General features: G+C 42.0%; 1 protein-coding gene across 3 annotated transcripts in view; it reads right to left on the reverse strand.

Annotated features, from left to right (window-relative positions):
* Positions 1 to 26,879, reverse strand: part of SVIL (supervillin) — a 233,511-nt gene that overhangs the window by 166,352 nt on the left and 40,280 nt on the right. For all 3 annotated transcript variants that reach the window (XM_073885529.1, XM_073885531.1, XM_073885530.1), the window contains exon 2: positions 7,418 to 7,514. The gene's annotated coding sequence lies outside the window, so the exon portion shown is untranslated. The remainder of the gene's footprint in view (positions 1 to 7,417; positions 7,515 to 26,879) is intronic.

The raw sequence follows: 26,879 nt of genomic DNA on the forward strand, positions 1-26,879 counted from the left end.
TGTGTGTGTGTGTGTGTGTGTGTTACAGAAGACCAAAGGTGTATTTACATTCTTCCATGGTTTCTGTTTCCCATTCTATGGCAAATTTTAAATAAGGCCTACATCTTACATTGGGTTTATGAAAAGATCACAAAAAAGATTCCTTTAGGGTTTTTATGTGCTTGTTTGTTTTTCCCATTTAGAGAGCGGCAGACCTCCTAGTTTTGGGTAGGCATACAGCAGTTTTTTAAGAACTTATATTTCTACTTAAAAAGTCAAACCAGTGGCATTTTTCATTGCAATACTCTAAGTACATTATCAACATCCAAAAATCATTGCTCCCCAACACAGCCCCAAAAGAGAGCATAAGGCCCTCACCAGCTCATGAAATGCTAACCAGCTTTCTGAATGCAGCCACATAAGGTTATTTCAGAAAATCCAGAAGTCCCTTACCTGTCTTCTGTTCTCTCTTCCTGTCACCTCCATTCCCACATCTCAAAGAAATCTGCCCAAAGTCTCTGTCTACATCAATTCACGAACATCGCTTTTATGTTTGCCTCCTGGCGTCTCCCAAAGGCTAGTCGCCTGTTTCATACACTCATCTGATCTGACAAAGCAAAATTCAGGCTTTGGGGCCTGAGGTTTGTGACATAGCACACACCACCCACATTAGAGGCCTGGCTGCATCCCAAGACAAACAAGACGTTTTTGAGAAACAAAGTAATGTGCACAGATCCACCCTGAGCAGAAAGAAACTGAATTAGAGCTCCTCCATAAAATGATCTGAAATGTGGTCAATAGCACCTGTTTAATACAGTCCAATTCTCCGAAAAGAATTAAAAACACTGTAAACTGACCTTGTCTGCCCCCAGTCATGGTGATCACCTGAAGCCAGCTTCTCTCAAGAAGCAGTCATGAGTAGAACAGACCAAACCCCCTCTTTGCAGTCACTTTCTCTTGCTCTCTTTACAATCAAGATTATCAAAGGGCCTATTAGGGGCACCTGGGTGGCGCAGTCAGTTAGGCGTCCAACTCTCGGTTTCAGCACAGGTCCTGATCTCAGGGTCCTGAGATTAAGCCCCGAGTCAGGCTCTGTGGCTGAGCACGGAGTCTGCCTAAGACTCTCTCTCCCTCTCCCTCTGCCCTTCCCTGCTGCAGGCACGTGCATTGTCTCTCTCTAAAATGAACAAATACATCTTAAAGGAAAAAAAGAAAAGCTTCTGTTAGCATGGCCCTATAGGCCAAAGTATAGGTTGAAGTTCAAATGACTCCCCCCAGATAACCACTGTAATTCTCCCGTGATTGGAAGTTGCCGCAAGTTAGTAAAATCTCTACACCTGGGTGGGGAGCAGGGAAAAGACAGGCTTGTGAAGTCAGCATTTCTCTTAAGCTGGTGATTTCCTCATGGATGACAATCGACTTCTAACCAAGTAGAACACACCATTATATTGTTTTTTTATAATCATAAGTGAAAAACCCTGTGCTCTAGAACAAATTAAGATGTTTCTTTCAGAATAAGAACGTTTGAATGAAAGTAATACTGAAATGTTCTTCCTTCAAATTTCCCAATGTATGTCCCCTACATATACAATGAAACACAACCAAACAATAATGACCACATAAAAGTTTCTTTAAAAAAACACACATGGGGTGTCTGAGAGGCTCAGTCAGTTGAGCGACCAACTCTTGGGTTTCCTCTTGGGTCATGATCTCAGGGTCATAAGATCAAACCCCGCATCGGGCTCCACACTCAGTACAGAGTCTGCTTGGGTTTCTCTCCCTGTCCCTCTCCCTCATGTTCGCTCTCTCTCTCAAATAAATAAAATATTTTAAAAATAAAAATAAATAAATAAATAACCACACACAAAGGTAATCCTTACTAGGAGCCTTCAATCAGGGCTTGAAAAGTTCTCTAATTTCTAATGTTTTCTAATAACATGCCAAGCCAGTTAGAACACACTGGATTTCAAACATACAGTTTTCTGTTAGGTCATTTATATTCCACATAAGAAAAGGCAGAAATTTGAACTAAGAACACTCAGATATAACTTCAAAACCCTGACTTAATAAAGTATGAATGCATGCATGCACAAACACACACATGCACACACATCTTGTAAAAGAAAAAACAGCACCACTTGGATTCATCCAAAATGAACAGCCTATAGTCATGTGCTTAAAACATGATGTTTGTTCAAAACATTAAATGGGCTTTATAGCCTAAGTAGCAGCCGGTTTTCTGAAGAGAATGTTGTTGCCTGAAGGAGCATGTATCTTAAAAAGTGCTTTTCCACAATCTTAACTAGTAAAAAAGCATAGAGGAAGAACATGCTAATGCAGATGGTAAGATGCATAGTCAATGCGCTTTTGAGGTTTATGAAACACAACTTCCTCAGGCATTTGTACGGGGCCCTTTTGAGAAAGTTACCACGTTTCTCTCCACCTCACATAGTCTTGTAATCCTAGCACCGAGTTCTACCCATGTCCAAAGACACACAAAGCAGCACCGTATATACAGCCAGGACCTTCGTTGCATCTAAAAGCAGGGACTGCCTTTTCTCCCTATTCGGACTTCAAATGATGATTTTTAAACAATTCAATCTAAACCTCAAAAAAGCACATTATTAATAAAATCCTCTCAGCTTTCTCCCAATCAAAATAAAAGAAAATCAAAACCATCAGAGAACAAAGCAAAGAATGACACTCTTCTCCGGACCCCAGCCTAGTGCTACTCTCCTGCCCCACCCCAAAATACAAGTTGGCAGCTTCCTAGATGCAGAATTTATACCCGAAGTTGCTGGCCCCAAGGGAAAAGATGGCCTTCAAACCCTACCAGCACTGCGGGGATTCAGCAGAGCAGGAAAGGATCCCAGAGCAATTTTCACCAGAGTGAGGTTCCAGCAAAACTTCCAAAATCAGTTGCCCTACCTCTCCCGACTCTAGCATTTCACATTCCCTCTTCAGCCTACTCTTCCGGAGTCTCCACTACTGAGCTACTCTTGCCAAGGTCATCAACAGCATCCACTTGGCAATTCCAATGGATAATTCTATCTTCTTCTTCCTGATTTTTCAGTAGCATCAGCTCTGTGGACACCACCCTCCTTTCACCTGAGCTTCATGACCTCATAGCCCTCTATTTTCCTACCTCCCTGGCTGACCCCTTCTTGGGTTTCTTTGTGGCTCTCTTCCATCTCATTCTGAGCCTCATTTGTGCATATACACGCGTGCGCGCGCACACACACACACACTTTTCATCCTTTCTTATGGATTTGCCTATCATCTAAATGTTACCTACATTCAGGATTGCTCCTCTGAGTTCCAGACTTGCATTCAACTGTCTACCTAAGATCTCTAGGTGTATATTTACCAGGTACCTCAAACTTAGTATGTCCGTAACAGAGCTCTTGATTCTCAAAGCTGGCCCGCCCAATTCAAACAAAAACAAAAAAACAAAACAAAATCTCCTCCCCCAGTTTTTACTCCCCTCAGACGTTTCCAGGGCCAAAATCTGGGAGTCATTCTTAATTCCTCCCTTGTTCTCACTCCCTGTATCTCAGCTACCACCAAGTGCTGATGGTTACACCTCTAAGACATATCCCTTTTTATATATACACCAGTTTTATTGATATATAATTCATATACAATACAATCCACCAATTTAAAGTGTATAATTTAGTGGTTTTAGAATATTTATATACCTGTATGACCACTATCAAATCAATTTTAGATATTTTCATCACCCCCAGAAGAAACTATGTACCCATTAGCAATCACTCTCAATTTCCCCCTAGATACTCCAGTGCTACATTACTCTTTCTGTCTCTCTAGATTTGTCTGTTCTAGAAATTCCATAAAAATGGAATTATGCATCATGGTCTTTGTGTCTGGCTTTTTTCACTTAGCATATTTCCAAGATTCATCCATATTGTAGCATGTTATCAGTACTTCATTCTCTTTTACAGCTGAATAATATCTTATCACATGGATATACAATATTTTATTTGTTCATCAGTTGACAGACATTGGGTTTTTTCCATTCTTCAACAATTATGAATGATACTGCCATGAATATTTGCATTTTTATATAAACATATGTTTTCATTTATCTTGATATATACCTAGGACTGAATATGCTGGATCATAAGGCTACTCTCTAACTGTATGAAGAATTGCCAGACTGTTTTCCAAAGCAGCTGCTTTGGATAGATTTTGCATTCTCACCAGTAGTGTATGAGAGTTCCAATTTCTCCACATCTTTACCAACACTTATTACTGTCTTTCATAGTGGCTATGAAGTAATATCACATTGTGGTTTTGATTTGCATTTCACTAATGGCTAGTGATGTTGAGAATCTTCCCATGTGGTTACTAGCCATTTGCCTATCTTCTTTGGAGAAATGTCTATTCAGATCTTTGCCTATTTTTGAATTCAGTTACCTTTTTATTACTGAGGTGTAAGAGTTCTTTATATATGCTACATATAAGTTCCATATCAGATTATATGATTTGCAAACTTTTTTTCCCCATTCTGTGGGTTGTCTTTTCATTCTCTTGATAGCATTTTTTGATTAATTTTGTTGATGTCCAAGTTATCTATTTTTCTGTTTCACTTGTGCTTTTGGTGTTGTATCTCAAAAAAAAAAAATCATTGCCTATCCCAAGGTCATGAAGATTAATACCCATGTTGTCTTCTAAGAGTGTTATAGTTTTAGGTCTTACATTTAGGCCTTTGATCCATTTTGAATTAATTTTTGTATCTCGTATGAGGTAGTGGCCCAACTTTATTCCTTTTCATGTTGATATCCAGTTGTCCCAGACCATTTGTTGAAGAGACTATTTCCCAAAGAATTGTCTTGGCACAACTGACAAATATCAATTACCATAAATTTATGGGTTTATTTCTGATCTATAAATTCTATTACAAAAATCTATATGTCTATCCTTATGCCAATACCACACTGGCCTGATGGTTGTGGCTTTATATAAAGTTTTGAAATCAGGAAGGATAAGTCTTCCAATTCTGCTCTTTTTCAAGATGTTATGGCTATTCCAGATCCCTTAAATGTCTATGTGAATTTTAGGGTCAGTCTGTCAATTTCTGCAAAGAATCCATCTGAGATCTTTTTTTTAAGATTTTATTTATTCATTTGAGACACAGAGATACAAAGAGAGAGAGAGAGAGAGAGAGCATGAAGAGGGGGAGAGGCAGAGGGAGAGGGAGAAGCAGGCTCCCTGCTGAGCCAGGAGCCCGATGTGGGGCTCGATCCCAGGACCCTCGGATCATGACCTGAGCCGAAGGCAGACGCTTAACCATCTGGGCCACCCAGGCGCCCCTCCATCTGAGATCTTGATAGAGATTGCACTGAATCTACAGATCAATTTAGGGAGTACTGTCATTTTAACAATAGTAAGTCTTCCGATTCATAGACATGAGATGTTTTATCACTTATTTAAATTTTCCTTAATTCTTTCAACAATGTTTTGTAGTTTTAATAGTGTAAATTTTATACTTCTCTGATTACATTTATTCCTAAGTATTTTTTTCATGCTGTTAGAGGAGGAAATATTTTCTCAAGTTCATTTCAGATTGTTCACTATAAGTGTATAGCAATAGAACTTATTTTTGTATATTGATCTTATACCCTACAACATTTCTGAACTTATTAGTTCTGATACTGTCATGGATCCCTTAGGATTTTCCATATCCATGATCATGTATTTGCAAACAGGGATAGTTTTACTTCTTCCTCTCCGATCTAGGAGGCTTTTATTCCATATCCTTTCTTAACTGCCCTGGCTAGAACTTCCAGTACAATACTGAATAGAAATGATGAGAGTGGACATCCATGTCTTGTTCCTGGTCTTAGGGGGAAAGCTTTCAGTCCTTCGCATTAAGTGTGACGTTAGCTGTGGGTTTCTCATAGATGCCCTTTTCAAGTTGAAGAACTTCCCTTCAATTCCTCCTTTGTTGTTGTTGTTTGGTTTGTTGTTGCTGTTTTAATCTTAAAGGGTGTTGGAATTGTCAAATGCTTTCTCTCCATAAGACATACCTTTTCACACTTACATTTCCTTCTGTACACACTCTCTATACTGCCCCCATAGTTCAGTCTTTCTCATCTTTACAGGTCTCTACTTCAGGAAGTCCTGGACCATCCAGTTCAAAAGTCTCTATCCATCACTATCTCTTCTCCCGTCTATCATATAAACTTCAGAGCACTCAGCCATTATTATTATAAGTACAAATTCTGATAACCCCTGTATAAGGTTTAGTATTTGCCAGCATGTATTTATCATCTTAGTCCTCACAACAACCTTACTAGGTAGATGCTATTATCACCATTTTATACATGTGGAAGCTGAAAGAGAGTTTAAGTATCTTCTTCAAGGTTATACAGTTTATAAATGGCAGGTCCCGAGGCACCTGGGTGGCTCAGTTGTTAAGCGTCTGCCTTCGGCTCAGGTCATGATCCCAGGGTCCTGGGATCAAGCCCCACATCGGGCTCCTGGCTCAGCAAGGAGCCTGCTTCTCCCTCTCCCTCTCCCCCTGTTTGTGTTCCCTCTCTTGCCGTGTCTCTCTCTGTCAAATAAATAAATAAATCTTTAAAAAAAAAGAAAAAAGAAAACCCAGGTCCCCTAGCTCCCAAGACCCTTCTCTTAAACATTTGCTATCATATCTATCAGTAATTGCTCTTACTTATTTCTAACTTTATTTGCCAATCTCATTTACTGATACATTTTTAGTATCTAACACCATGCACGGCCGGAGTCCGTTAACTACTTAATGAACAAATGGAACACTGGTCTCAAGACGCCCCACAAGAGGACTCTGGTAAGTACTGCTGACTATACACACCCATGAGATTCACAAGGTTCATGTGTTTTTGAGATCCTTCAGTAAGAAAGGTCGCTTAATTTTAATTCAATGTTTTCTAAACTCATTTGAGCACAGACCCATCTTCCCACCTCTATCCCCACTGCATTAATAGTATAGGGAACTGTGTTCCAGGGAACACAATTTGAGAAACACTGCCCCAGAGAGGCAGTCCAGAAAGCACAGTTCCCAGAAGGTGCTTCTGTTCCCCTTTCTGTGCCCAGCTCCGTTCTCATCTAAAAAGTCTCTCCCATAGCCTCAGCTCAGTACAAAAAGAAAACCCCAGTATTAAGTTTTCCTTTTCTTTCCTGGAGCTCCTAAAGGGCCCATAGGACACTAAGGAGATATAAAGATTTTTCCAACTATCGAAAGGGCTCATCACCCCTGTATGTTTGTGGTCCTGTAACTTATCATAGAGGGAGCTTAAATTTTCTCAGAGCTCTGGTTTCTTGAATGTGATTCAAACAAATTCACCCTTCATGATGTACTTTAATCTGCATTCTCAGGATGCAGGCAAAGCCAATGATGTGTTAACCACAAAATTGTATTTCTTTCCTAAATACTTACTGTAATGCTGATATTAATCAGCTTCAGATATAGAATGACTTCAAAATCTTCATATCTCAGCTCTGTAAGTCTTCAAAGTCATCTATTCGAAGTCTCTCTGAAAAGGGGGAAAGAAAAATTTCAACTTTGAAATCTAAGAAAGAAAAGAGCAAACAATATAAGACAGACAACCACATGTATGAGCAAAACAGGATACACTGCTGTGATTAATTTTCTGCTTCTAAAGAGCTTTTACTCTTTCAATTAGTCATCTACATCAGCTACAACAAATTACAGGCAGTGGTTAGAGTACCTTTTTAAACCTCTTATAAAAAATACCCAATAAAAATTTGTTTTCCTTCATCTTAAAGCCAATGAATAAAGTCATTTCTATGCAATGGTTCTCCAAAGCTCTAATTTTTCCATAGTGACTGAAATTTTATACATTTGGTCTAACAGCAAGAATTATGTTGAGTAAATATGAGTACTTTCTAAAATACAAATTTACAACATATCCAAATAAGGGGATTTGGGAAAGAAGCCTTGTAACAAGGGAGACTTGAGAAAACAGAGAAGAATGGGTTGGAATTCATCAAGGAGTTGGATATGTATAGCCAGAAGGAACTGACAAAGGCCCAATTCCTTAGAAAAAGAGATACAGAATAAAGAAGTTGGAGACTAGTGGAACCCATCTATGGCACCCAGAGTGAGTGACTGGGCTAGAACTTGGTCTATGCCATTAATTCCAGGCAGAGAAAAGCTTCCACATCTATTTTCCTCACAGGCTGGGGAATGAGGGAAAACCCCACTCATACTGAAAGTACGATAGAGGAGCACTACAGCATATGTACATTTCCCTGTGTGATTTTCCTACCTGCAGGTAATCTGTATACAAGATAACTCGCTTAGTAATAGTTCATTTCTTACACTCAAAATGGCTGCCTGCCTGTGTGGCATCCCAGTGACTCAGCCTGGGAGAGGGATACCAAATACAAGCAGGGCTTCAGCCCTGAGATCCCAGACTAAAGAGGAAAGCCCCTAGATTTATTAGTTGGTTAGTGGTAAAACAGCGTTGGCTTGGGAAAACCTATTGTTTCAGGCTACTGAGGCACTTCCTCCTATTTCCTCCCAATGTCTGTTCAGCACTTCTTTGTACTACCTTTTGAAAATGTCATCTTAGCAAAGAGTTCACTCAAGCACAGAAGGCCCTGGAAGGGACAGGAGCCCATGACACACCAGCATTGTAAAGGACCAGAGCTGGCATCAGCCCTCAGTTTTTAGAAACATATGGGAGGCATGGTGTCTGATCCTATCTTACTTAACTCGGGTAGAGAGAATGGGGTTCCTCTCCAGAAGCCCGTGCTGGGGCAACTTACAAGGCAATCACCCTGTGGTGATGAGAAGCACAGGGGAGTCAACCCACGTGAAGTTCCCCCAAAGCAAAAAAACATTATTGTCACCCCTGCCCAGTAAAATTCAGACAGCTATGAACTCATTACTTAAAGCCACAAAGATGGTTGTGGTAAACACAGACAAACTATTGGGTTTAAGTAGACTGTTCTTTTGTGCCAAAAAAAAAAAAAAAAATCTTTTTTCCTCCTCCCCCACAAATCTGTTTATTACTAAAAAGCTTTGGAGCCTTGTGAATGGAGCTAGACCAATTTAAGCCTGGCTTTCCCCTGGGGCCCCTCCTTAGTATACTAAACTGAGGAGGAATTTGCCTGCTTTAGAAAAGGAGACCCACTTTCTGTACTGGCCACAGAGGAATGAAAAATGAAATTATTCAAAAGGAAAAGGGCCAAGAGAACCAAAAGAAGCCAAGAGGTAAGGGCAGGAGAAGAAATCCTCATCTCTCCCTCTTAGAGAGCTCTATTCTGACCAGACTCCCATGTCTATTCTGTCCTTGGCCCATGTCCCTCAAGTGCCCTGTAGAGGAGGGGTTCTCAAGCTTGAGTGTGCAAAAGGGTTCCCTTGGAACTCTACAACTGCAGTTCGAGAAGAAAGAGAATCTACTGTGGAGATCATGAGCCCAAGGACCAAGGAGTTTGAAAGGCCTGTACCTGCATCACTAGTTCTAGGAATCTGGTTTGCCCAAAGACAAAGGGATAGTCACTAGGTAATAAAACTTCATAATACAGCAACGGACAGGAAAACAAAACAATAAATCAGCTTTAATGCACTCAAGATAACTTGGGGAAAGAAAAGGGCAAAACCACAATCAGGAAAGGGTCCAAATTAAGTGACAGGCTGAAGTTTAGTAAACTAGTCAAACCTGCCTAAGAGCAGCAAAAATTCCAGAGGAAAACAGGGCAATGGGGAAAGGAGAATCAGTGTGCAGCAGGAAGCGGACCCCAAGTCAAAGTCTTAGCTCGTCTTGCCAGGGCTCTCTCCATCCTTCTGAAGTATTTCTTCCTGGTCAAAAACAAACTTTCACCTGGCTTTCAGATGATTATCGACCCCTGTGCAAAACCTCTCACATGAGTTTGTGACTAACTGTAGACCAACTGTATCTGGAGGGAAGATACACCAGAGAAAAACATACTTTATCTTACATTTCAAAAGACAGATTTGACAGAACATGCCGATGGAGGTGTCCACAGTGAAAGGACGTTTCTGGTGAGTTTTATTCATGTACTACCCTACTACAGTGTCAGGTGCCTCAAGGTCCAGAGCATTTAGCAGGGTCTTACCCCCTCCACCAGGCATCCAATAATGGATTCCTATTACAGATCCTAGGGATGAGCCTTCCACAAGACCCACTTTTGCTCTGGTTACTTTCTCCCATCTTTCTTTTCCTGGATGCCTAGAGCAAGGAAAGGAGGTTCTTTAAGATATTATCAGGAGCGGGGTGCCTGGGTGGCTCAGTCAGTTAAGCAACTGACTCTTAGTTTTGGCTCGAGTCATCATCTGTGGTCATGGGATGGAGCCCTGAATCTGGCCCTGCACTCAGCATGGAGTCTGCTTCAGATTATCTCTCCCTCTCCCTCCTGATCACTCTCTCTTTCTCTCTCTCTCCCTCTCTCAAATAAACAAACAAAATATTTTTAAAAAAGATATTTTCAGGGGTGCCTGGGTGGCTCAGTCGTTAAGCGTCTGCCTTCGGCTCAGGTCATGATCCCAGCGTCCTGGGATGGAGCCCTACATCGGGCTCCCTGCTCTGCGGGAAGCCTGCTACTCCTTCTCCCACTGCCCCCTGCTTGTACTCCCTCTCTTGCTGTGTCTCTCTCTGTCAGATAAATAAATAAAATCTTTTTTAAAAAAAGATATTTTCAGGAGCCATGGGCATTTCCTCCTTATCCCATACAAATCTCAAGATACCTTTCAGGATTCAGCTTAGATGCCTCCATTTCCATGAGACCTTTCTCCAACTGTCTTACTTCTTCCTCAGCAAGCTTTCTGTCTCTTCAAATCATGCCAATTATCTAATTATAGATGACCACTATACTTAATTCTCAACCATCTAGGATTTGATTAGCCAGAACAGCAATAATATAATAATAAAAATAGTAATCATTGTTATTATTTGAACATTTATAAACAATAAACAAAATTCCTCCAAATCAACAAAACTGTGTACCTATTAGAAGGCACCCACTGACTGGAACTACAGAATAACCTGTAGACATCACCACGGGTCTGTAGCTGTGTGGGGACAGTCCCATTCCATCACCCCTCAGATATGTACTTACTATATTGGTGCCTGAGGTGTCATTCTGCTAGCATTAATTCCAGGACCACACAAGTTGATGGAAAAACCATTAGTAAGTGACTGGACTGGTCATGTGCAGGAGCCAAGGTTAGAGGCAATTGAGCAATGACAATAGGAGGAAGGTGACACAGGAGAGAGGGCAGCAGGGACACTGCGGGGGGAGGGGGACTCCCTTCAAAGATCACTGGGCCCACTGAGATGACTTTAGAAAGAAGAAAGGACAGTTATTGAGGACACACTAGGACCATCTAGGTTCCATTTTAATATGGGGGAAGGTGTACAAAAATCTTGGCTAAAGAACAAATAACAGACCATTTTAATAGTACTAACCATTGGCCCATTTTATTTGTCAAGTAATTTATAGGAGAGTTTGTCATCCTGAACTATTATGCTTGTACTATTTTTGCACATTAGGATAATATCCATAGGATGGTGAATATTTTCCTAAATACTGAATTCTTCATGAACTACATGTTGGTAGCCTTCACTGAGTAATGGTATACTAAATGCATCCCAAAGTATAATTCAACTGTACATACCCTTTTGTACTCCTCTTGATCAAGAGATATGTCTTTCATATGTTCATGCATTTTTTTTCCTCTAAAATGGGACTGTGGGTTTTTATCTTGTATGTTTTTAGTATTTCATAGGCATGAAGCCAGTGCTCAAACAATAGATTCTGAAAGACTGATAGGGGTACCAGTGGGCACAGGGCAGTTCATTCCCCCTGCGAGGGCTCTGGCAGTCAGCACGCCACCAGCTGCAGGAAGATGCTCACCATCAAAATAGCAACTGACGCGGGGACACATGAAGGAGAGGGAGCTAAAATAAGCACCTCAATCCTCCCCAGTGAGATCCAGAAACTCCACCACCCTGCTGTCCTTGGGGCTATCTTCCTAGGGGGACACGTTTTCCCACTTGATGGGCTTTCTGCTGCTAGTTCGGTAGGCTTCCTATTACAGTATACATCCCATTACAGCAACAGGTCTTAAAAGGGAGCATGAGATCCTCTTATGTTTTCGAACATGCTCCTACAAAACCTTGGGAGGTGTTACGCTTCAAAATCCAAAGGATGTGGGTATTATCTAAAATCACAAGTGTAAAAATTAAGAGGCAGAATTCTCAATTTTACCTTCTGTCATATATTTTTTTCAAAATCTTTGGTGCCTTCTAGGACTTGCCTTGTAGCAACCACAAAATGCATAAACAAGCAGCAAATGAACATTGAAGAAAAAGTCAGCTTGCTATTTGATACTCACATGTACTTGTGAATTTGACCTTATATTGTTTATAGCACCCAAATATATACTGTGGGCCAAATATCTGCATCCCCTGAAGTTAATATGTTGAAGTTCTAGTCCCTAAGGTGATGGTATTTGCTGTTGGGGCCTTTGGGAGGTGACTAGGTCATGAAGGTGGAGCCTTCATAATGGGATGAGTGTTTTTATAAGAACAAACTGTGAGAGCTTGCTTCTTCTCTCTGATCTCCACCATGTGAGGACACAGCAAGAAGGTGGCTGTCTGCAAACCAGGAAGAGGGCCCGCACAAGGCACCACACTGGCCACCACCTTGATCTTGCACTTGCTAGCCTCCAGACTGTGAGAAATAAGTGTCTAGCATTTAAGCTACCCAGTCTACAGTATTCTTGTTGCAACAGCCCAAATTAAGATATATAGTAAGAGCCAGACTTATATTTAGTAATTAAATACATATGTGTGTATGTGCCTATACACATGTATATACATATACACATACATATACATAATTATGTATATAATGACAAATGCTTGTGTTCCTGCTCTCGCTATCTCTCTCTGTCAAATAAATAAATACAAACCTTAAAAAAAAAGCACCATGACTTTCTCCAAGGTCTCCAAGTCCTTAAACTTGAACAGTCTGAAAACCATCACCTGAGTGATGCACTCTAAAGGAAGCACTCTAGAGGTATAGCTGCCACAACAAAAAGAGAATTAAGACCCTTCACAGAACAAAGTGCTCACTCTTTCTCCTGTCAGAGGTAAATGGCGGCTTCCCAGGGGATTGCAGTGGGCTCAAAGCAACCACAATGTCATGATTCTCCGTTGGATTCCTAGACACTCATGGTCAACCTGTGTGATCAGAACTTGGTGAAGACAAATATTTTCTATCGCTCTCCACTGACGTCATATGTGCATGTTTTCACAAAAATAAAATGATTGTGCTAGATCTTGCTCTTTTTTTTCTAAATGAACAACAAACACCAAATAAAAAGCCTATTGATATGCAAGCTCCATCTGATAAGAAAACTATGCACTATGGGCTGGAGTTCACTCTCTGTATACTCTCTGCCCATAACCCCTCGTGATGGGGAGGGAAGTGATGGGTCCCGACTGACTCTGGGTCACAGTCTCATCCTGAAGTAATGTCTTCTGGGTGCATAGCACAGTGGTGGGTCTCAAGAGCTTCCAGTATGAGAAGCCCCTTTCTAATGTCAAATTTTTATTGTATCCATCCTCTGCCATCAGTTGCATGGTTAATAAGATAATGTCAAAAGGCTACTATGAACCTAGTGATGTGTCTCACAGATTTATATTTTAGAAGTCATAGTCACTTAGGAGCTATTTAAAGTATTAGGAGCTATTTAAAGCACTATTTAAAGTAATAGTGCTTCTGTTGATGGGAATGCAAATGGGTGCCACCACATGGAAAACAGTATGGAGGTCCTCAAAAAATTAAAATTAGAACTACCATATGATCCAGTAATTCCACTACTGGGTATTTACCCAAAGAATACAAAAACACTAATTCAAAAAGATATATGCTCCCCTATGTTTATTGCAGCAATACTGACAATAGCCAAGATAAGGAAGCAGCCCAAGTGTCCACTGTTAGATGAATGGATAAAGACGATGTGGTATACACACACACGCACGCACATGCTCATGCACACACAGAAATATTACTCAGCCATAAAAAAGAATGAAAATTTGCCATTTGCAAAAACATGGATGGTCTAGACAGTTTAATGCTGAATGAAATAAGTCAGAGAAAGACATACCATATGATTTCACTCATATGTGGATTTTAGGAAACAAAACAAAGAAAGAAAGACAAAAAAAAAAAAATAGAGAAACCAAAAACAGACTCTTAACTATGGAGAACAAACTGATGGTTTCCAGAGGGGAGGTGGGTGGGAGGATGGGTGAAATAGGTGATGGGGATTATGATCACAATTATCTTGACTAACAAGCACCGATTAACATATAGAATTGTTGAATTACTATACTGTATACCTGAAACCAATATAGCAATGTATGTTAACTATACTGGATTTAAAATATAAACAGAAACATACACACGTAAATTAATAATGCACATGTGAGGCATGATGTAGTCCACAGACAATGCTTAGAATGACATAAATTCCTTCACCCCCTGTGATAAACCTGAAGCTCATGAGCAAAGCAGGGCTCTCTCAGAGCCGGGCACACACATGGGCAGGCCTAACCTGTCCGTGAGTGGGCACAGATGGACCTGCTTACTGGCTGTGTGCATGCTCACTGGTCCCCGGGACCACACACTCTAGCCCTGTGGTGTGGCCCCCAAACACAGAGGCAACGTAGTGGACTCCCACAAAGCGCCGGTCCTAAACGGGAAAGCCAGGTCAAGTCTGCTCCTTGGGGAGATGTCCACTCTTAAGAAACATCAGGGGAGAAGTTGCTCAGACAGTGCTAAAAGAAACCATTTTTTTTAAAGGTTTATTTCTTTACGTTAGAGAGAGAGCATGAGTGGGAGAGGCAGAGAGAGAGAGGGAGACAGAATCTCAAGCACACTGCACTGAGCAGGCAGGGCCCAACGCAGGGCTCGATCTCACAACCCTGAGATCATGACCTGAGCAGAAACCAAGAGTCAATTGCTTAACGACTGCACCACCCAGGCACCTCTAAAAGAAACCATTTTTGAATGGAGATAGCAACCAAAAGAATTAGGAAGAGGGAGAGCACTAAAGCTCTTGTGCTGGAACTTCTAACTAACCAAACTATGGTGAGCTCAACCCTTCCAAAAGAGGAAGCAGGGATGTCCTCTCTGATTTCCCAGCGCACCTGGGAAATCACAACTTCCTCCTGAGCCTCCAAAAGTAAAAAAGCAAGCTAGACCAGAGAACTGATACCGCTTAAAAATGTGACCTGAGTCAACATGTGCAAGTATAAATCACACACATGAGGATAATCAGCAACTGAATATTACTCTGTATAATGTCATAAAACTCTGATCCTCACTGTTAACAGAATTTTAATCATTCTTTGAACAGCATCTCATATCTGACAACCATGAAAGTGTGATAAGTGTGTCAAAAACACCCGTTTTCAGAGTATTGGGGAGAAAGTTTAGTTAACAATAACAGCAGCTAATACTCATAAAGCACTCAGTATTTGCTAGGCACTGTTCTGATCACTATCCATATATTAACCACTTCATCACCACCACTAGCTTCTATTAGTATCCCCATTCTACAGATCAAGAACTAAGGTGTAGAAAGGTTGTCCAAGGTCACACAGGTGGCTAGTAGCATTTCTGGCTCCAGAGTGCTCACTCTTATTCACTATGCTATGCAGCATCCCTCATTAGAAAACAATTTAAAAGCTTTAAGAAAGATAAAAACCTTTCACAAGATTCTACCCACTTCACAGTCAGTATCTCCACTGTGTTAAATCTAACACAGGTTAGTAGAAATTATTATAAATATTGCCATAAACATAATATAAATTATTATAAAATTTTAATAACATAGATTAGTTTCAGACTTCTCCTCCTAGGGCAGAGTGGATCTTCACCACTGTGAATGTTCAAACACCCGTCTGTATCCCACACCTGGGGGGTGACACCTTTACTGCCAGAAGAGAAACAAAAGGACCCCCTCCCCAGGTCCTGGGGTAAGGCTCAACCTGTCCTACAGGCATTTGTCATGCAGATGCCCCACGACCCTGCTACACTTGCGCCAAGGTCCCATGAAGGGTGCTCATTACCCTTGAGATCAGTTTAATTTTGTTTATGACAACCAGATCGGACAGATGCGAACTCAGCATCTACTGAATACAAGGCCCCGTGTTAGGTGCAGAGAAGAAAGAAAAGAAACTCAGGCAACAGTGAAGAACTGAAACACTGTTAAATAAAAGTAATTTAAAGGTCCAAGTGGAAGAGACTGGAACACAAAATTGAAAGGATATAAAGAAAAGGGATAAATCCTGAGGTCCCTCTTCAAGGAAGAAAGCCTCTCAGACATTGGCACTTGAGCATGAAAAAGCAGCTCACGAAACCCTCCCCCCTTAGTGGTGGGAATAGAAAATGGCACAGCCACTCTGCAGATCAGTTTGGATGTTTTTCTTATAAAGTTTAAACATACACTTATCATCTTACCCAGCAATCCCGGTCCTACGTATTGACCCAAGAGAAAATGAAAACTTACGATCCCATAAAAACCCCTACATGAATCTTATGGGAGTTCTATTCATAATTACCCGAAACTGGACACAAGAGTCCTTTCATTGGTAAATGGATACACAAACTCTCTATCTACACAATGGAATACTACTCGGCAATGAAGGGGCAAATCACTGAACAACATGGTCGTATTTCAACTGCCTTAAACTGTGAGAGGAGCCAGACTCAAAAAGCTATAGACCGAATGATTCCATTTCTATGACGTTTGGAAAAGGCAGAACTGTAAGGACAGAAAACAGACCAGGGGTTGCCAGGGGTGAGAACTGAGTGGAGATATTGATTACAGGGGAGCATAAGAAACATTTTAGGGTGATGGAGATTTATATTTTCATCGTGGTGGTTGCACAACTGTACACACTTACCAAGACACGTCGCTGTATGCTTTTTAAAAGAGTGAATTTTAGGGTGTGTAAATTATATATCAATAAATCTGACTTTAAAAAAAAAAACAGCACTTAGCAATTATGCCAACAAAATTATCTTATGGAATGGGGCTATTCTTATCTTCTACAAGAATGTCAGCGAGATTAAATACGGTTATTCTTTACTACATTCACATTATAAAAGAGCTTCGTCCGATGGGAAACATAAGTCAAATTATAAGACCCTAATTAGTTTACATGTTAAGGCCTTTTATATAAACACTGTTTGCTTGACATAATCCACATCAAAGTATTTATCTGCTTCACAGATTATGTTCTTCAGCTGCCCTAAGATTTCTTTTTGTTTTTTAAAGATTATTTATTTATTTGAGAGAGAGAGAGAGGAAAAAAGAGAAAACATGAGCAGGGGAGAGGAGCAGACTCCCCATTGAGCAGGGAGCCCGACGCAAGGCTCAATCCCAGGACCCTGGAATCATGACCCGAGCCCAAGGCAGACACTTAATCGACTGAGTCACCCAAGTGCCCCCGCCCTAAGATTTCTATGATGAGGAAGCTCTTTCTGAGTTTGCCGAAGCTGGATCTAACCTAGGAAGAGGCCAGGAACAGAAATGCACAACGGGATTAAGGCTGATGCCCACAAATTAGAATGAGGTGCAGTAGCAGGAATGCCAGTGAAGCGAAGCTCCCACATTATGGGACTCTGTGCACGTCTCAGATCACATCTGTTTCATCTAAGACAAGATTCGCGCTTGCGATCCAAAACACAAGGAAAAGTTTAAGTTGTTTTGATTGGCCTAACTGTAGCCTGCTGATATGTACAACGTCTTCCAGGAAGATATCACTCCCATATTTTCCATCTTTTCCTCCCTCTTTCTCCTAACTCAACAGCACAGAGCCTGATGAGAAATCAGATCAAAACACACTTGGGGATGCTGAGCATGGGGACCTCTGAAGACAACAGGCATAGACATGACTTTAAATCTGTTGCTGTTGGTGAGAAAATGTTTCAATCCAGTTGGAACCATCCAAATTTGAAACCATCTTATAAACTTAGTCTGCTTTTGGTTTTTTAAAGGTTTTACTCAAAAGAAATGAGCTCCCAAAAGTAACCATAACCTCTTCAGCTTCATCAGTAGCCAAGAGAAAAATGTCCTTTTAGGAGGGCCCAGAAATTATAGGGCCAGGAAGGGGACTTCGTAACTCCTTAGTGTCTCCTCTTGGTAACATTCTGGAAGTCCTTTCACGGTTTTCCAGATGTCTTCCTACATCATTATATCTCTTCGGATATATCCTTGGAAAGATCTGTTCTAAAACAATTCACTGTTTTGCTCTAAAAGATTTTCTTTTTTTTACTCAAATCTCTGAATTTAGTTACTTTTCCCACAGTATCAGCTCTTAAAGAGATTTTTTTTTCTGGCTTGTTGCTTTAAGATGTCAAGATGCATTCTGCTTTTCTAATCTCGACTTAGGACTTCCTTCACATAGCCCCTCACTGTTACAATAACCAGATGTTTCTGCCTCTTTCCAGAAGACAGCAGCAGCGAGCCTTTAGGCCCTAGGCTCCCCCAAGGTCATCCGTTTAGATATTTACCTTATTTCTTCCCAATAGTTCCAGACAAATCTTCTCTATCTCTGTTTTTTAAGATCTCAGAGTTAAAACACACACATACCCACGCAATGTCAAATCCTCTGCCAAGAATGAATTAGTGTGGTTTTCTCTTTGGACTCATCCATAATGACCTAAAGATGTATTATATCTGGATTCTCAGAGGTCTGCTAAGTATTAACCACAACGATGTGAAATGTTAAAAAATTGGGTCAGTCTGTACCTCCATTATTAATCCAGTCTGCTATCACCTCTTGGTGAGATTCTATTAACACATTCTGAAACTGTCACTGACCCACTTGAGAAACTAATGAAACTTAAAAGCTCCCTCTCCAGAAATATTCCAAAACAAAATGGTGGCTATAATTGCCATTCTAGAACACGAGTCATCAAACTGCAGCCCATGGACTAGCTCAGGGCCACTGCCTATTTTTCTTAGTAAAGTTTTCTTGGAACGAAGCCCCACTCATTCATTTCCCTATTATTGATAGCTGTTTCCCTGCTACCATGCAAAGTTGAATAGTTTTGACGGGAACCCATAGAGCCCATAGAGCCTGAAATGTTTACTTCTGATCCTTTACAGAAAGTTTGTCTACCTCAGCTTTAAAACCAATGACTCTTAAGACAATGCGTGTAAACTCTACTCTGTGTGATGTTGCAAAGTTACTTGTCTAGATTATCATTTTCCCCAGTTAAAATTAAATGACAGAGTTACATGCAAAAGTGCCTAGTACAGTGCCTGAGATTCAGTAGGTCCCCTTCTACTGACCAGCCACCTCCTGGTCCTTCAATTTCTGGTTCAAATGTCTCCTCCTGCAGTATTCTCCCTGCAGAGTTGAAAGCTCTCTCCTCTTAGCACCATAAGTTATCTTAACACTGAGTATCCCATATTCTCATTACTCACTTGCCTCTCTTCCCATCTAGAATGTGAATTCCTTTGGAGTAAGTGTCGTATCTTATTTACCTTTGTTTCTCCAGGGCCTGGCACACAGCAAAATCCTAGCAAAGATTTTTTTCAAAGAATGAGTAAAGAAATAAAAATCAACACTAGAAATATTCCACATTCTAAAAGATGCCACGCAAAGATCATTAATAATATCATTAGTAAAAAATACCAAACTTTCCAAACTGAGTTTCATAAATAATGAGCACACTTTTTTTTGGTCACCAACTTAAGGTCACAACATGCTACATATTACAGCAGTTTTACCAAATAGGCAAGAAACGAGTTAACACTCCAATCATGTGTAGGTACAAAGTTCCTAGAACCCAAGAAAGAAATAATGACGACTCTCTCTTAAATCCAATGACTTAAAAATACATATTGCTACTCAAGCATCTCATATATTTTTAAAGATTTTATTTGAGAGAGAGAGAGAGCGAGCGAGCATGAGTCGGGGGAGGGGCACAGGGAGGAGAAGCAGGCTCCCCACTGAGCAGGGAGCCTGACTTAGGGCTCAATTCCAGGACCTGGAGATCATGACCTGAGCTGAAGGCAGACACTTAACCCACTGAGCCACCCAGGCACCCCTCAAGCCTCTCATCTTTAAATGGCAATATAAAGTATGATTTTCTTTGTCTATAACAAGAGCTTGAATTTAGATTTCTAATATTAGTGATATACTTTAGCATAAAATAATGTCTTTGAAAATATAGTCATTTTGGTTTTTCATGGATTTAGTTAAAAAACATCCATTCATTTGAAGATTCATGAGTCAGGCATTGAACGAGGCAGTGAAGATATAACAAGAAAGAAATAAAGTTTTTGCCCTCACTCTAATAAAACAAATGAGCTTAAAGAGATCTTAGAATTAATTTTGACAAGCTTCTTCTTTGAGTTACTTATATTCCATTAGTTTTCCATTGTATGATATTCCATAAGTAACTAAAAGGGTCTCATGTTTCCAAAATAGAGACAGGTTTCCATATTGGATGGTTTCCTGTTGCTACTACAACAAATTACTACATATTTGGTGACTTGAGACAACACAAATTCATTATCTTACAGTTCTAGAGGTTAGAAGCCTAAAGTGGGTCTCACTCAGCTAAAAATCAAGGTGTTGGCAGGGCTGCATTCCTCTGCGGGCTCTATGGAAAGAATCCATTTCTTTGCTCACCTGCATTCCTTAGCTTGTGGCCCCTTCCTCCATCTTTAAAGCAGCAAACACAGTGCAGACTATCACATGACATCACTCTGACACTGATTCTCCTGTCTTCCTCCTTCACTTCAGAGGACCCTGTGATTACATGGGACCCACTAGATCACCTGTGGGAACCTTCCCATCTCTCAACATCAGTTGCCCAGCAACCTAATTCCTCTTTGCCATGTCACCCAACACAGTCATAGCTTTCAGGGATTAGGACATGAGCCATGATTCTTTAGGGAGCTGTGAGAGTCTTCCTACCACACATAGCTTTGGAGCAGTCAGGTCAATGAGGCCAGGTCACATGTATGACCCAGCGTGAAACCTGGAACACCATCACTCCTAGACGCCAGTCCTCCCACCTGCTGGAATGTTGCTCCTCCCACCTGCTGGAATGTTGCTCCTCCCTAGCACCTCCGAGAAGCACACAGCCTCTGTCCTTCCACGTGAGCCACCGTACAAAGTTGCCATTCCCCATTCATCAAACTAGGTTCTATCCACCCTCTCAACTATTTTAATAATAAATCTAATGATTTTTCTCTGGTCTGCCCCGGCCCCAAAATGGAGGGACAGCCATCCCCCGTCTTCCGACCCTCTATTCTAGTGAGGGATAAAACCCCCCTTTGCCCACGTGTGACACTAAGATTTGTTAATATAGTAAAAACGTATTCATCTCTGTCCTGTTGCTGTGTTACTTCTCCGTTACCACAATATACATTCATTCATTCATTGTTTTTGAAGTTCAGAGAACAGTGGGGCGCCTGGGTGGCTCAGTCGGTTAAGCGTCTGCCTTCGGCTCAGGTCATGATCTCAGGGTCCTGGGATCGAGCCCTGCATCGGGCTCCCTGCTCAGCAGGGAGCCTGCTTCTCCCTCTCCCTCTGCCCCTGCTGCTCCCCCTGCCTGTGCTCTGTGTGTGTGTCAAATAAATAAATAAAATATCAAAAAAAAGTAAAGTTTAAAGTTCAAAGAACAGCAGGGTGTGTGTGTGTGGATGTACATGTGCATGTGCATGCCATAAACCCCTTGAGAGCAAAGACTGCTTAACTTGCTAAACACAAATACTTAGTAGACACCTAGTCAGCTAAGCAAAGACTAAGCAGTCTCTGCCCATGACAGTGAAAAAAAAGGCATGTTTCTGGCATCTTATAGAGATTTCCTGTAGAGATTTCCTGTCATAGAAGGTAAGTGGAAAGAACCAGGTGGTGTGGCTGGCTCAAATGGGGCAAGGGAGGCCATTCTGGGCCCTGAGATGTCTCCTTAAGGGGCCACAGCCTCTGGCTCTTCGGACACTGGCTGGGGGAAGTCAGAGCCAGCTCTTCTGTTTTTGACAACAGCATTTGGCCACACAGAGGGCTCCATTCCAGCTGGCATCCACCTAGGATGGAGTGCCCATTTGGCTGTATGGAGCAGATTTTCCAACTCTGTTTTCCTATCGGCACACAGTTGTGACCCTTGGGTATTGGAAGCATCTACTGGGAATCAGATCTAGTCACTTGTACAGGAGTTCATCCCAGGTCATCAGAACCCGTTTGTCCACTAGGCTAGAGATCACTTACCTTAAGAATACTTCAGAACAAAGGTTTATAAAATACTTGATCAACTGGGTGTTTAACAACTGCTATTTAACTGTGATCATTTTTACAATTTCAAAGTTAACAAATGTAAACTTGAGAGACTGAATTGTACTGACCCTCTCTTTATGCGTCTCAGCCATCCAGCAACCTATTCCACAAATTCTCCCTCTTCCTTTCTCCCCCTCAGCTCAGCTGCCGCCCTGAGGACACAGATGTCAAAAAGTGCATTCACTTTCCACCTCCTAGGCACGTTTCTAGGCATGAGAAGTGAAAACTGCTGGAAGATTTCCATTTCCTTTGCTCCTTTTCTCTGCCAGGCACCGCAAAATCCCCAAACCAAAGAAATTCTATCAGGGGAACCAGGCTTGCCCAGCCCCATATGCTTAGTGTCGCTATAAGCAACACCTGGGACATAGTTTCACTGGCTATTTCTGGTCAGCCGCCCAGATTCCATGAAGACAGATGGAAAAGAACTGCCTTTCCCATTCGAACAACATTCCCATTGTTACCTGTGCTCTCGGGTAAAATCTGCCAGAAGCTCATCCATGCTTGCTGCCCCCACCCACCTTCATTTCTTAACACTCTACCTTCAATCCAGAGAACCCCAAAATGCGCAAGCAAGAAGACACCCCGGAGATCATCCTGCCTCCACCCCTCAGTCTATGGGTGAAGACATGCTTATAAGAAACAGGTTAACGCCACTGGAAAGGCTTTAGTCTTCATACTGGGACAGATCCCCATTGTGAAGCCGAAGTCTGCCCTGTATGGAAGACCACAGGTGTAGGATCTTGCTGGAGCTCTGCATTTGCGTACGACAGATGTATGGCGGAGGGAAGCTAGAGGAGTTATGTCCAGCACAATGTAGCAATGCTAACCTGGAGTACAGAGAACAAGATTTTGTCCGAGCAGAAATAATTAAATGTAGTAGAAGAAGCCTCAAGAGCTTGGTGAATGTTGAGACACCAGCACCCTCTGTGCCCTCCTTTACTCCTCCTGTGGTTCTCCCACATTTTAGGATGAAGGGACCATGAAGCTGAATGCATGGCCACCTCCTGGTTGTGGTGTGCTTGTAGCGGCCCACGTGCAAAATCAAAAATCCTGGGTTTGCAGCTGTTTGTAGGCAACAGAGGGATTCTCTTGCTCTGCTGACTTTTCCTGGATTCTCAAATGTAGTGGCGACTACATATCCTTGTGAGAATAGAAGCAGCTACCGAAGCCATGCTTTAAGAAAGAGAGGCAACCTCAATCTACATGCTCTATTCCTCTCTGCATTCCTAAAAAAAGTTGGGACTTTTTTATTAAATATTTTATTAGAAAAACAATAACCTAAAATAAGAAGCATTGGGTATAGGTTGGAAGGTTTAAGGACGCGTGAGGAGAAATCCAGACATTTTCTAAACAACTGTGTGTTAGGTGCACTGCTACAGGCCAGGGGTCCAGACCCACCTTTATAGAAGTCTGTTACCTGAGGAGATCAGCTTCTAAAACACACAGTCTGGCCCATGCTGTAACATGGGTTTTGTCCAGTGGGACCCAGAAGACCTCTTCTACCTCCAACAAGTGCACCTGACCCAGCTGGCTTCTTGGAGGAGGGTCCTGAATGACCCCTTTAGGGATCGGTTAGGTTCATCCCATTGGGAAGGAAGGGGAAATGCATCTCAGGTAGTAGGAACAGCATGTACGAGGCTACAAGGTTGAAACTGAGCCTGGTACTTCCAGAAGGCGGATAGTAATTATGCATTACTAATTACTAAAACATGGCACGAGGCGGGGGATGGAAGCCTGCATCCGAAGGCCCTCTATGCCAGGCTGAGACTCTAGATGTTAGCCCTGGGGTTACAGCCAAAGATTCCAGCTGTAACAAGTACCCCAGGCATTTCAGAAGGGTGACGGAGTTCCATGCAAGATCAAGAACAGCAAAACAAGGGGGAGGGATTAGAAGGTGGTTGCAGATGAGGCTCCCGGCTGGGCCAGCATGCCAAGACATTACCTGCTGGGCTCCCCCACCGGAGCTGTCACAGGGTAGGAGGTGAGGGCTGAGAGATGCGCAGAGCACCACAGGGCTGGAAGGAGGTGAGCTCTGTGGAGGTGGAGCAGGCAGGGAATAGGATTTTGACTGGTAACACCAGAAAGGGGATGGCACGGGGAGAATGGAACTGGTGGAGTCCAGCAGCATGGCTGTAAGAGGACAGGCTGCAGGGTGAGACTTCGGGCACATGCAGGAGGGCAGGGAAGACAGGCTGGCAGCAAGTGTGTGACACAGAATGACAGCTCCATAAGCACTTAGTGATGAGGAGATGGACTCTAGCTACCTCAGCACAAACATGCAAAGGCAGGACAATTTCGAAAGTCAGAATGGCATCTGTGCATGACAGACAGACAGAAACAGAGAGAAAGGGAAAAGAAGAAGACAAGGAGCTATGGTTTCATTAAATGAACATCTCATGATTGTCTCAAAATCACTCATCAGCTGACCGAAAGGTAACTACTATTGTGCTTTAAAGTTAAGATCCTTGCACCTAAAATTTCCTTTCCGGATAATTTCACTCAGTTTCAAGGCTCTGGAAAAGTCTGCCTACCTCCTTCTTCCCTGTGATCACCTGGGAGTGGAAGCCAAAAACCAAAACTTACCCTCAGGGCACCTACTCAAAGATATTATTAGATCATCAGAATTGGATTTGATTCTTCCATCAGCCAGAGTTCATAGCTGCTATAAATCAAATTGTATGCATTGCAATAAAGCTTCTCCTCTCTGTGCTCCTTTGAGCTCATCCATTTACTTAAACAGAGGCAGGGCTTCTTAGATAGGCCAGACGTTCTGCCTCCAAGTGACTTACCACACACTTCCTCTCAGACTTGACCAGAGGGGAAGACTCAGTTGTGACAACCAGCACACGCCCTTCCTGCTGTCCCCTCACCCCCGCCCTGCAGACCATCAGAGAGATTTCCTGGGAGGGACGGGTGAACCCAACAAGTAAAAAACTCTTGCCATGGACACCAATGCTGGTCTTGGCTTTTGCATTTCTTCCATGTCTATTTGGGAAGAATCTCTGATGCTTTAAGTAGATAGCTTAACCTATGGTCCTCGATATAGTGACCATACAACACACTCCCTCTCACCTTCCATGAGAGAGGACCAAGGGTGGGTTATCACAGCCTACAAACCGCTGGTCAGGGAACACAACTGCTGTGTCAGTCCACCAAGAAATTCATGGATGAAGGGACTAGTCCTACCTCCAAGGAACTTTTGATTTGGTCAGGGAGACGCATTTATTACATCATTAAGTCAACGTTTATTGAACACCTACAGTGTACCAGGCACTGTTCTAGGCTCTTGGCAGTAAGTAGCCAATGAAACAAAAAGAAATCCTTTGCCTCATGGAGCTAACATTCCCGTGCTAAATGAGGACACAACTTTTCAACACATAATTAACAAAAGGAACTAAACCAGTGGCATAAGGTAAGGACAAAGTGATGCTGCATTTAGAAGGAAGGAGGAGGAAATGCATCTTGTTGGAATAAGGGAGGCTCCATGAGGAAACAGGAGCCTAGAAACTTCATTAAAACTCAAATATGCCTCTACAGGCTCAAGTATATATTATCTCCAGGCATGGTGATGGAACATACAGATATTTTCAAAAAAGGTTACCACATCGTGCTTTATCTCGTGCTTGATGACTATTCTGCTGCTGTCCCCTTGGAATGGCAAGGAGGCTTGGCTATGGGAGGGAGACACTAGGGTTTCAAGAGGGCCAGAGCAGGTGGGGTTCCAAAGTCATGTTAAGTTCCTCCTAACACTCAGGTTTATAATCAACTCATGGTTATCTTATCCCTCCCAACCCAGTAAAACACATACTGCCCACTTCAGACAGCTTTTTATCACATTTTCCCCCTGCGTAGCTCCCAATTATCAGGTGAAATCCGATTCACCTGCACTAAGACCTCCTCTGGGAGCCAAATGCAGAGTGCTCTTTGCCTTGCCAGGCCCTCTCCCTCAGAGGCACTCTGCTCTGAAAGCACCCTGAGCACCTCACCACCGTGAAAAGTACATGCACAAAACCATCCTCTCTCCAGACCGCCCTCCAAGAGCATGAGGGCTAAGAGTGAGCCATTCAGGAAATATGCTTGAGAATGAGGATTTAAAGAAAGGTACCTCCAAAGCAGAATGATAAATGCACCAGAAATTCCAGGTGCAATAATGAAGTTGAATACTTTTGCTTAATTTTTTAAATGTGTGAAAAGAAAATAAACAAAACAAACACTTCACTTCCTCTGGGCCATCAGTTGAAAAATTGTAGGATCAATCCCCTTTGGTTTGAATAAGCCTAGAAAACCTTCTTCCCAATTCAGCCAGGCTCCCCTTCCAAAATGTCTCATCAGATGGGTGTGCAGTTTCTACTGAAATATCTCCATCAGTGAAGACCTGAAGGCAAGCAACCTGTTCATTAGACAGTCAGGGGTTTCAAAAATTCTCCAGATGTTTCCCCCCCTTTTTTTTTTTTTTTTTTTTAGAGAACAAAGGGGTGGGGCAGAGGGAGAGAGAGAATCTTAAGCAGGCTCACACCCAGAGCAGAGCCTGTTGTG

This window comes from Callorhinus ursinus, unplaced genomic scaffold (genome assembly GCF_003265705.2).
Source record: "Callorhinus ursinus isolate GAN/ISIS: 27379988/994484 unplaced genomic scaffold, GSC_fseal_2.0 scaffold62, whole genome shotgun sequence".
NCBI lineage: Eukaryota > Metazoa > Chordata > Mammalia > Carnivora > Otariidae > Callorhinus > Callorhinus ursinus.